The sequence below is a fragment of the Schistocerca nitens genome, chromosome 2 (genome assembly GCF_023898315.1).
Source record: "Schistocerca nitens isolate TAMUIC-IGC-003100 chromosome 2, iqSchNite1.1, whole genome shotgun sequence".
NCBI classification, from domain to species: domain Eukaryota; kingdom Metazoa; phylum Arthropoda; class Insecta; order Orthoptera; family Acrididae; genus Schistocerca; species Schistocerca nitens.
Window position 1 is genome coordinate 276,564,987 of NC_064615.1, and position 11,241 is coordinate 276,576,227.

At 41.7% G+C, this 11,241-nt stretch overlaps 1 non-coding gene across 1 annotated transcript; it reads left to right on the forward strand.

Moving 5' to 3' along the window:
- Positions 1-10,704: 10,704 nt before the first annotated feature.
- Positions 10,705-10,778, forward strand: Trnas-cga (transfer RNA serine (anticodon CGA)). The gene has a single exon. It is a non-coding gene; the product is annotated as a tRNA-Ser (tRNA).
- The last annotated feature ends 463 nt before the right edge of the window (positions 10,779-11,241 follow it).

The window sequence follows — 11,241 nt, forward strand, 5'->3', positions numbered from 1 at the left end:
ACAAGGGGAGCCCACGACTTTGCGATCATGGATTTGGGTTGGGTTGGTTTGGGGGAAGAGAGCAAACAGCGAGGTCATCGGTCTCATTGGATTAGGGAAGGATGGGAAGGAAGTCGGCCGTGCCCTTTCAAGGGAACCATCCCAGCATTTGCCTGGAGCGATTTAGGGAAATCACGGAAAACCTAAATCAGGATGGCCGGACGCGGGATTGAACCGTCGTCCTCCCGAATAGATCATGAATTAACTTCAAAATTTGTATACCTCTAGTAGGCCAAACATAATGTAATAAGGTGCCCTACTCTGGCAATTCCGAGAAAATCACGAGAGAAGTTTTATGCGTCTATTATGTAACTGAATGATGTATCTGTGCATAGGTGTCACACGCTGGAGTTCACGGTGGGAAAGTGTTCAGCGTTTGAGCTTCGTAAGACAAATGTGTAAGACGCGACGGTTTGACTGTTGTTCACACCTTCATCTTTGTAGTAAAAGTGTAAATTCTATGATATTAAAAAAATCTGCACCTACACTATTCGTTCTTGTTACATTAGCAACGTCTCACCGCTTCGCAAGCTAACTCTAAAATCGGGCCTGCTTCTGAATCTGCAGCTCGAAGCGTCAAGGTACAAAGTAGTTCTGGATATCTTACCAGACTGCATGTGTAAAGGATTTCGCAAATCACAACAGGCATACATATCCAGGACAACCCTATGCTTTTCTTCATTTAGTTGTCGATAGTTATAAATATGCTTTTTCTAATACTTAAATTTAATTAAAATTACTAAGTAGTCAAACAACAGGAAGTTCAGTAAGATTTCATGCAAATACACATGGTTTTTTTAATTATGTTACATCTCAAATGTCATATAAATTAAATAATATGACCAGTAATGCAAAATTATATATCCCTATTTAATTGGAAGCGGGAATCGAACCGTCGCTTCATACAGGTCCCTTTCACAACGATCTTTTTATTTATTTATTTGTTTTTTTTAATGTAATCTACTTCGCTACCGATTCCGCTATGCATCTTTCTTTTCGTAGGGTAAGGGAATAGAAGGAATGATCTCGAGGGTAAAGTGGGCAGGGGTCATTGTACGAGACCTGGCCACGATGTGTCCGTCGCAAAACAGGAATATATGGAAGAGATAAATCGACACAGGAGAATATTCATTTGTTTATTGACAAAAAATAAATCCTCCTTTTCCATGACTCGTCTCCAAAAAAGAAGAAAAATAAACACAAACGCCGCCGCCCTATTTTCATGGCATGTATTCTCGTAATGTCTTGTAGGTACCATTAACTGTTCATCTCCTTTTGTGGAGGTACCAAATTTATCTCCTGCGAGGAATAATCCAGTTACGGGTGGATCGTGGTAGGTGCTCTGCAAGAAGTTCGAAAAGTTTTGACTGTACTTAGGGTTCTTCACAACAGCACAATGATGATCGTTTAAATAGTTCCAAAAAATCCATGGGTCCTGTGACACCATTTCCAAATAAATAATGAATCGCATGACCTCTGATACACATTGAGCGTTGTGTTTCGTCCTCGGGTAATAAACAACGTCCGGGCAGAGGAACGATCGAACACTAACCACCTGACCATCACGAATTCTACCATCCGTCACCTACTCACAGATACATCAGTTACGTAATAGACGCGTAAAACTTCTCTTGCGATCTCGGAAATGCCAGAGTAGTGCACGTTACTACTTGCACAGTATGTTCTTTTAATGGCCGACGAAAGATTTACAAAGTTTGAAGTAAATCAATGATCCCGGTATCGTGGCCTCCCTTTGTTAGCGCAAATGAGATCAGTGACACGTCGCCTGTGGTAACACAGAGGAGGAATGAAGGAAGGAAACTTTCGAGGGAAGGGATTTATCAAACAGATGTAAACCGTCTCACTATATATATCTCTCTCTTCCATTTGTTATACGTTCATGTCCATGTTTTATCAGGTGTTCAGCAAAGGCAGAATGGCTACTTTCATAGTTTTAGCTATTTATATGTTCTTTACACTTAATTTAGAAATTCCTCCCTGTCATTCCCAGATACCTTGATTCAAATTCTTGACATTCTAACTGGTATATAATTGCTCCTTGGTATTTGCGAGGTTTGTCTATTGCTGTTTGTAAATGTGATTGGAATGTGTTTCTCGTTCTGCAACCAATGTATAATACTTATTTTTTTTAGTATAGTTGCTATTCTGTGTGTTGATTTACGTTTGTATGGTAAGGTGTCGCATTTCTTTGTGCTAATCATGTCATGAGGATTGTTTGATTTGTGTTTTTGTGTGTACTGTAGACTCTGTATTGTTTGTGGTGTACTGTGGTGTTTGTGTTCTCTGCTTGTATGCAGTTTTGTTTAGTTGTGTTTCGATGTTGTGGTTGAGCCTTTGCACTATGTGGGTGTTATTACCATTGATTTTGGCTATGGCTTGTATTGTTTGTAATACTTTTTCATGGTTTTTCTTTGCTGAGTGGGATATTATTAGGCTGTATAACAAATGTCAGAGGGTAGCTAATTTTTTTTGTTTTTTGGGTGATCGGACATGGCATGTAAATAGTGTCTGTTGCTGTTGGGTTTCTGAAAATATCAAATGAGTGTTTATTGCTGTCTTTCATTATTATTATATGTAAAAAAATGTATTAGCTTTTGTTTTTTTTCCGTACTTAATTGAATGTTGTTCTGTGTACTACTTACGTCTGTTAGAAGTTTATCTATTAAGGTTGGTACATAAATTCATAGCGTTTTCGTTTTTCTGCTAATAGTTTATATATCAACTGTCATTTTAATTTATTTTTCACTGTTGCCATTTGAGTTTACAGAGTTTACATATTGTTTTGTGATTTGTAAATAATGAGTGGAGCTGTGTACGCTAGAAAGTGAGTACCAGTTGGAGAACTCTGAACAGGACATTTCCGACAAACTCTTCTGCTCGAGTACAATAGAGGGATGACAGCGGAGGCAGCCGGAAATATTTCCGCCGCGTATGTGGGTACTGCCATTGGAGAGAGTATAGCAAGAAAATGATTTTCTCACGCGCGTACGCAACAGATGAACGAATGTCAAACACACACACACACACAGGCGCTCGCGAGAACACACACACACACCACAAAATAATAGCACACTCACACATAACAATACATAGCAAATGAATAAACATAAAACCACGGAACCACAGGTAGACACCATAACATAAACAAAAGACGGAGGATTAACACACAGCGACAGTTGGCAACACTACACTCAGTAAACAAACACATTAAATACACTGTGAAAAATAGAAGTGTCGAAATACATGTGGTCGAAAAAAAACCCCGAAAGTTGGCCATCTGGTTGAGCACATACATAAGTGTAAAACTACGTTTCGTTGAGAAAAGTATTTATTTTGTGGATAACATGTCGCCAGTCATTCTGAATAAGCTGTTATAGCCTGATTAAAATTAGTTCACGTGTTGGAAGTCCCTTCCTTCGATCAGCAATCAGAGAGGTTCGCCGTTGCCAAAGAGCCACAACAAACGGTCAGGTCACTTCCAGTTCCTCGTCTGACATTTTTTCTTGTGTTTGGATGCCGAATCCTTGGTCCGGCCCTTTTATTTCGCATTTCGTCACACATGATAAACACACACAAAACGATAGCAACGAAATAACGCACATTTCGCACATATCACTGGCCAAAGACTACTGGCTTCTTTCGCACAAGACGCGATTCAGCTTCACATATTCAGTTATTATCATCACAGAGAGAGAGGATTACAGTAGGTAAACTTCAGAGAACATGGCATGAAACCAATTTTTAAAGGCAGCAAATGATTGTTGCAACTGGCTCTACAGACAAATAAATATAAGGTCATAATCTCGGTATGTTTTATAGCGCTGTGGGAAAGTTACAGTATCAACTACAGAAGATCGTGAGTTCAAATCTCAATGGGTGCTAAAAGTTATTTTATTTTAAATCTTTGTGAAAACAACTCTCATTATTACTATTTTCAGAATGAGATTTTCACTCTGCAGCGGAGTGTGCGCTGATATGAAACTTCCTGGCAAATTAAAACTGTGTGCCCGACCGAGACTCGAACTCGGGACCTTTGCCTTTCGCGGGCAAGTGCTCTACCAACTGAGCTACCGAAGCACGACTCGCGCCCGGCACTCACAGCTGCAGAGTGAAAATCTCATTCTGGAAACATCCCCCAGGCTGTGGCTAAGCCATGTCTCCGCAATATCCTTTCTTTCAGGAGTGCTAGTTCTGCAAGGTTCGCAGGAGAGCTTCTGTAAAGTTTGGAAGGTAGGAGACGAGGTACTGGCAGAAGTAAAGCTGTGAGTGCCGGGCGTGAGTCGTGCTTCGGTAGCTCAGTTGGTAGAGCACTTGCCCGCGAAAAGCAAAGGTCCCGAGTTCGAGTCTCGGTCGGGCACACAGTTTTAATCTGCCAGGAAGTTTCATTACTATTTTCAATTAATTGGTTGTAATATAACTTTTTATTTTTAATCTTTGATCGCATCATGTTTGTCATTGTATTGACTTTTTTATTTGCTCTTATTTTTCTTCCTATCATTCTTTTTTCGTTGGGAAGCTGCTACGCCGCCTATAACTTGTAAATGAGATCCGACCAGGACTGCTCATCGGTCGGTACTGCGTCAGATAAACGAGATCTTAACGGTTCGCTTTTAGGGCTGAACTGAATGTTTCGTACCTTGAGTTTGCTCGTGCAGGTCAGCTTTAAGCGCCGTGAGAAAAACGAGCGTGATTGATAGTTCCGCCACAGGTTTCTGACCGCCGTTTCTCGAATACACTGCACATCAAGAGGCTGGGGTTAGGTAAGGACACTAGTTTAAATTCAGGGTTGCAAAACGCGTTGTCTGCCGCAGTTCAGTCATTGGTCATTAAAAATCGGCTGTGGGCAGAGCATCTCGCGTTCCTGCCATATCTGACGGCAGAAGCTTCCAACGTCGCTCCGCGTTACGTGAACAGCATTTCAGCACTCGTGTTTGCTTGTCGCCTTTAACCCAGTGGTAGCCGATGTGGCAACACTGTAACGCCAAGTGACAGAACTCAACTGTCAAGTAATTTTAAACGGACTATAGTTTATCTAATGCGTGTTCTGTCCAATAGCAATTTCGATTAGTGTTTATAGATACATTTGTCCGACAGGAGACGGTTTATTTTAAGAAGAATTCAGGCGTCTACAGTTGAAGACAAGTCAGGTTTCTTTCTCTTTTTGTGCAAATCTAAATAAGTACAGCAGTTTCCTTTTTCCTTGAATAGCGCCGTTTATTATTATGAAGTATGAATGACAAGTCAGCAGTAATGGGAAGGGTTTATACGGAAAACTGCCTGATGAAACTAGTCATTTCACAAAACCTGAAAACATACACACATTTGAAACAGTATTCTTAAGCCCCATGTGAAGCGCCAGACGCTAGTTCCACATACAAAAATCGTAGCTGACCGTGTATTTTGGTGGTGTAGGAAACGACGTTTTATCTTACAAGGGAACCTCCCCATCGCACCCCCCTCAGATTTAGTTATAAGTTGGCACAGTGGATAGGCCTTGAAAAACTGAACACAGATCAATCGAGAAAACAGGAAGAAGTTGTGTGGAACTATGAAAAAATAAGCAAAATATACAAACTGAGTAGTCCATGCACAAGATATGCAATCGCAGGAATAGAGCAAGATGAGGAGCATCATGGTCTTGTGGTTAGCGTGAGCAGCTGTGAATCTAAAGGTCCTTGGTTTAAGCCTACCCTCGGATGAAAATTTTAACTTTTTATTTTCAGTTTATGTGACAAACACTTATGTTTTCATCACTTTTTTGGGAGTGATTATCACATCCACAAGAAAACCTAAATCGGGCAAGGTAGAAGAATCTTTTTACCCATTCGCCAAGTGTACAAGTTAGGTGGGTCGACATCATATTCATGTCATGTGACGCACATGCCGTCACCAGTGTCGTATAGAATATATCAGACGTGTTTTCCTGTGGAGGAATCGGTTGACCTATGACCTTGCGATCAAATGTTTTCGGTTCCCATTGGAGAGGCACGTCCTTTCGTCGACTAATCGCACGGTTTTGCGGTGCGATCGCAAAACACAGACACTAAACTTATTACAGTGAACAGAGACGTCAATGAACGAACGGACAGATCATAACTTTGCGGAAATAAAGAAAGTAAACTTTTCACCCAGCGGAAGACTTGAACCAAGGACCTGCCATTCCACAGCTGCTCACACTAACCACGGGACCACGGTGCTCCTGAGCTCACACTCTCCTTCATGTTGCCTATCTTGCACATGGAGTACTCAGTTTGTATATTTTGCTTATTTTTTCATAGTTCCACACAACTTCTTCCTGTTTTCTCGATTGATCTGTGCTTAGTTTTTCAAGGCCTATCCACTGTGCCAACTTGTAGCTAAATCTGAGGGGGGTGCGATGGGGAGGTTCCCTTGTTAGTAGCGTAGGCCTGTCGTCCTGTGTATAACGACGAAGCTTCGCGTGAGACGTGTGCCTGGCGGTGTTTACAGAGCAGCCTTCCCATTTTAGAACATTTAGCGTACTGGATTCTTTGGCGAAAAGTTTCAACCTCAATTTTAACAATCATTATATCACTGTATTCGTATTTTCAAGCATTTTCGATTGCTGTTAAAAAAGCATATCATTGCGTTTAAAAAAATCTTACTTGCTTCAATATCTAGATCGACACAAGAGTTACGGTACTTTATCACATAAAGTACTTGCCCCTTAGCGTACTATCATGTGCGGAAAACCTCGTTTCGATAGCTGGAACCATTCACGAAATAACAGGGTGTGACATCTTACATGACACTCACCCTTTACAACTCATTTTTTATGTTCATTAAACATACATATATTACAGGCCACTGAAACTGTTTCACAAATAAAAGAAGCGGAACGCGTGAGGCAGAAAACAAACTGCCTGTCATTTAGTTGCAAAGACGGAAAATACCTGCATGAAGACTGAATAACCTTTCATCTTCGAAGACCACAGCATGTCATTCCATCTTCAAAGTTCTCCTTTGATGGCATTAGTGGAATATGCGCTAGGGCTGTGTGTGCCTTTAGTCCAGAGGTAGCAACTGGTTCTCAACGGTTCGAGTTCAGACTTCAAGGTCAAGTTTGCTCTTATCCGTGCTACGGTATCTATAGGGTCTGCTAATTCTGCTATTACAATTCGACATTCTTCTCGGTCGTCTGCATTGCGTGGACGTTCAGAACCTTGTCTACTATTGTGAGAATGTTCAGATCTTAACTGTTGCATCGCCGCACAACTGACGTGTCTCATCCAAATTGTGTGTGAATTCTCTGAAAGGACCGTACTGCCACTCGAAAGGCCACAGTTTGAACCCTCTTAAATTGCTTCATTTTGCCGTAAGAAGAACAGCAGCATCTTCGGGGCATGCTTCTTAAACGTTTGGCTGTAGCCATGGGCATTCCCTTTTAAAGGGTTGAGCACATTGGTAGCTATTCCTCCACGCCATTTGCAGGCGGATGATGTTGAAATCATTATCAGTACATCTGTTATCCCCAAAGTAGCATACGCTGTCGTTAGATCAAAATCGACATCGTCTTTACAAGTGTTTTAATTTTTTTCTGGCATGAAATAAGCATCCAATAAAAAACTCAAAACACACCAAAAATTGTAAAAGACTGTACATGGAGCTTACACCCTTCGACCATCCTCTACAACAGTGTTATCACATCCAACCTTACTTTCACCAATGTAGGTTTTGTCTCCTGCTCCCAAAACTTCATATATTCCGCCTTGCCTTCTGTCCTTCTGCACTGCCTTCCCTCTCCCACATGCATCTGCTTATTTAATTTCCTGCTGCCCCCTTTCCTCAAATTCGTTGAACATCTTCACATATTCCGTGCACCCGTTAAACTTCAACATTAAAGCCCCATGCGTCTCCAGTCCTGATGCAGCTGTACTCTTCGGCCACCTCGACACCCTCCACATCCTATCCCAGGGAGATTTAAGCAGGCAGCCTCTTCGTAACCGAGAACTCCATACTCACATTTATGCATGACAACAATTATAGCTCCTGCCCCATATCGTTTCCTTTGACCAGGACCCCAATACTCTTTCCAATATTCTGGTCACCATAGGTCCCCCCTCCCTTCACTTTCCGCTTATCGACCACATACCTCCCAGACCAACATCACCCGTCCCACGCTCCCAGACGTATATATCCATCCACCTCGCCCCTATCTCTCCCTTCCTAACATTACAGTGCGCGTAATATGTTTGCCTTAAAGAGCCAAATCTGTTCTGCAGATTGTGGCGAAACAAGTGCTGTATCATTGTTAGAGATACAGAGGCGAGCGACTGTGCCGGGACCTACCCCAGTTCACTGCTACTAGCTCCACGTCATACTAACGCGCCTGTGCGTAGCATACAAAGATTGCACCATAATCTAAGAGTGAAATTAAAAATTGAAATAGCTCTTCCAAACTTTGTCAGTGTATGCTACGGTACATTAATGTTACAATAGTTAAATCTCAGAGTGATCAGATGATAATGTTTCCCTGAATACATTGTTATAAGAAAGAAACAAATGGCGTTAAATAATGAAACTAGAAAGCAAAAAATTGCTCAGAATGTGAAAATGTATGTCACAATCAAAAGTTACAAGTCTCAACGTGATCAGTACAATATTTTGGTCAACATCGGCGCTAAATAATAGACTCAGAAAGATGAAAAGTCCGTATGTAGCCTCAGTTTGATATTAAAAGATTAACTCTGTGACGTCATTAAGCTACGTTTACTAGTTTTCAAGTTATTTACTAAGAGCCAAATTTGGAACAGAAACGTCCTTATTCGTAATAGATTAAGTATCATTTGTATTTATGATAGAAAGTTCTAATTACAGCAATCGATTAAATTCATTAAATAACACAGCTGTAGCAAGTTACACGACTTTTGAGCAAATAACAATCAATACAAGGATTCTTAAAGAGGTAGTTCAGAGGGCAGGTTCTACTGTTGGTTCCGTTCTAAAAATTCTAGCCGCGAGCCGGCGAAGTTTAAATGCAGTCGAGCTAAATCTTATTCAGTAACTAAAGCAAACTTAACTCCCTTCATATACAAGCTATGGAGATTGTAAATTGTTACACAACAAAGACATTAATTAATACGTGTCCGAGATAGGGGCCATGTAGATGCTGCTAGCTGTCCTGCAGCGTTTGATAACTGATGCTGGACACTTCGCGTCGAGCTGTCAATCTGTCCGCGCCAGTCAAACGCCGGCATGCGCTCTGCCTCGGATGACTCGGAACTACGCATCTACCAAAAGCGTTTTTCGGTAAAAGTACGAAGTGAATTCGCGAGGACTGTACACTGTCCTGGATCGCTTAGATTTCACGCAGTTAACTGTTTTTGTGCCTCCTGTAACGTTGACAGAACCGCTTGGCAAGTAGTGAGATTATTTTCCATTTTTGCGGCGAGCAATTAACTTTGATGATTAGAGGTCAGGGTGGTAGACTATTTTAGTTGGAACTTACCGTAGAGGTCGCCCCTGAACTGCTAATAGTGCTGTTTCTGGCAGGAAACTATTATTATTAGCAGGGATATTATTTTGATTTTGCAGGTGAACTTGTGCGGAATATGTCAGTCAGTTTAAAACTCTGAACTTTTATTTATAGTGACTTTTTCGTGATCCTGTTGAGTGAATAGCAAGTAGCCAAATGGGAATGATGGTCGGTATGATCTGCAATGCTTCCTGGCTAACCGTAAAAATAGTTTTGAGGCTCTTATAACAACGGTGAAGCTTTATATTTTAAATTTTCACCGCCGCCACACAAGATCACGGCGACGCTTGGCGTGCATTATTCTGCAATGTGAAACAACATAAAAAAACGCAATGCTCCACTGATAATAACGCCATATCTGCGGCAAGCGTAGAACTTTTGATCCCTAATACGAAAGGACTCCAAGAGGTTATAAAGAACTTGCATTTCCCTCAAAGCCCAATGCGATTTTACCAAACGGACGCCGTCGACTTGTTGAAGATAATACTGTATTCAGGAGTCAGTGCATCACCTTCATCAGATCTCCTGACATGTAATATAAATATCTCACTCAAAACCGAAGACTACGGCTTTCAGAGGCGAAAATCTAGTCTGAAGGAAAACAACTCTAGATAATAGATCTATTGAAGAAGTTGGTCACTTCGTATAGGTCGGCTATGACGTAACTTACGATAGTGATTGTGGTATCGATCACAGACTGAATTAGTGCTAGAATATGTGTGGAACTATCAGAAGAATGAGATTTTCACTCTGCAGCGGAGTGTGCGCTGATATGAAACTTCCTGGCAGATTAAAACTGTGTGCGCCGACCGAGACTCGAACTCGGGACCTTTGCCTTTCGCGGGCAAGTGCTCTACCAACTGGTTGGTAGAGCACTTGCCCGCGAAAGGCAAAGGTCCCGAGTTCGAGTCTCGGTCGGCGCACACAGTTTTAATCTGCCAGGAAGTTTCATATCAGCGCACACTCCGCTGCAGAGTGAAAATCTCATTCTGGAAACATCCCCCAGGCTGTGGCTAAGCCATGTCTCCGCTATATCCTTTCTTTCAGGAGTGCTAGTTCTGCATGGTTCGCAGCAGAGCTTCTGTAAAGTTTGGAAGGTAGGAGACGAGATACTGGCAGAAGTAAAGCTGTGAGTACCGGGCGTGAGTCGTGCTTCGGTAGCTCAGTTGGTAGAGCACTTGCCCGCGAAAGGCAAAGGTCCCGAGTTCGAGTCTCGGTCGGCGCACACAGTTTTAATCTGCCAGGAAGTTTCATATCAGAAGAATGTTATCTAGAAAAGTCTCCTGCATACACAAAAATGGGTATAATTTGGCATATGGCTGTCGATGTCTGCTTTCCACAGTACACTAAATAGGAGATATATTCAGTAAAAGAGACTGAATGAAGAAGGTCAAGTCTACCTAGTTCGAAAGCAATGTTAGTATTTAAGATCGACGTCGAGACGGTTAGAGATTGCTACAGTTTGGTTTGGAGGTGGTAGACCGCTCACATCCAGGATGATAACTTGTTATGCGGAAGGACTTGGGGCAGGTTAAACAAACCGCTGACGCTGCGATCGGTAGCACTGCTGTACTAAGTAGTTTGACAGCAAATCCACCGTATACTATATTCAAATAATCCAGTGTTCGACATCCATCATGAGATGATTTTCTTCAGAATGCACTCTATTTGCTTTCACGTCAGCTTGA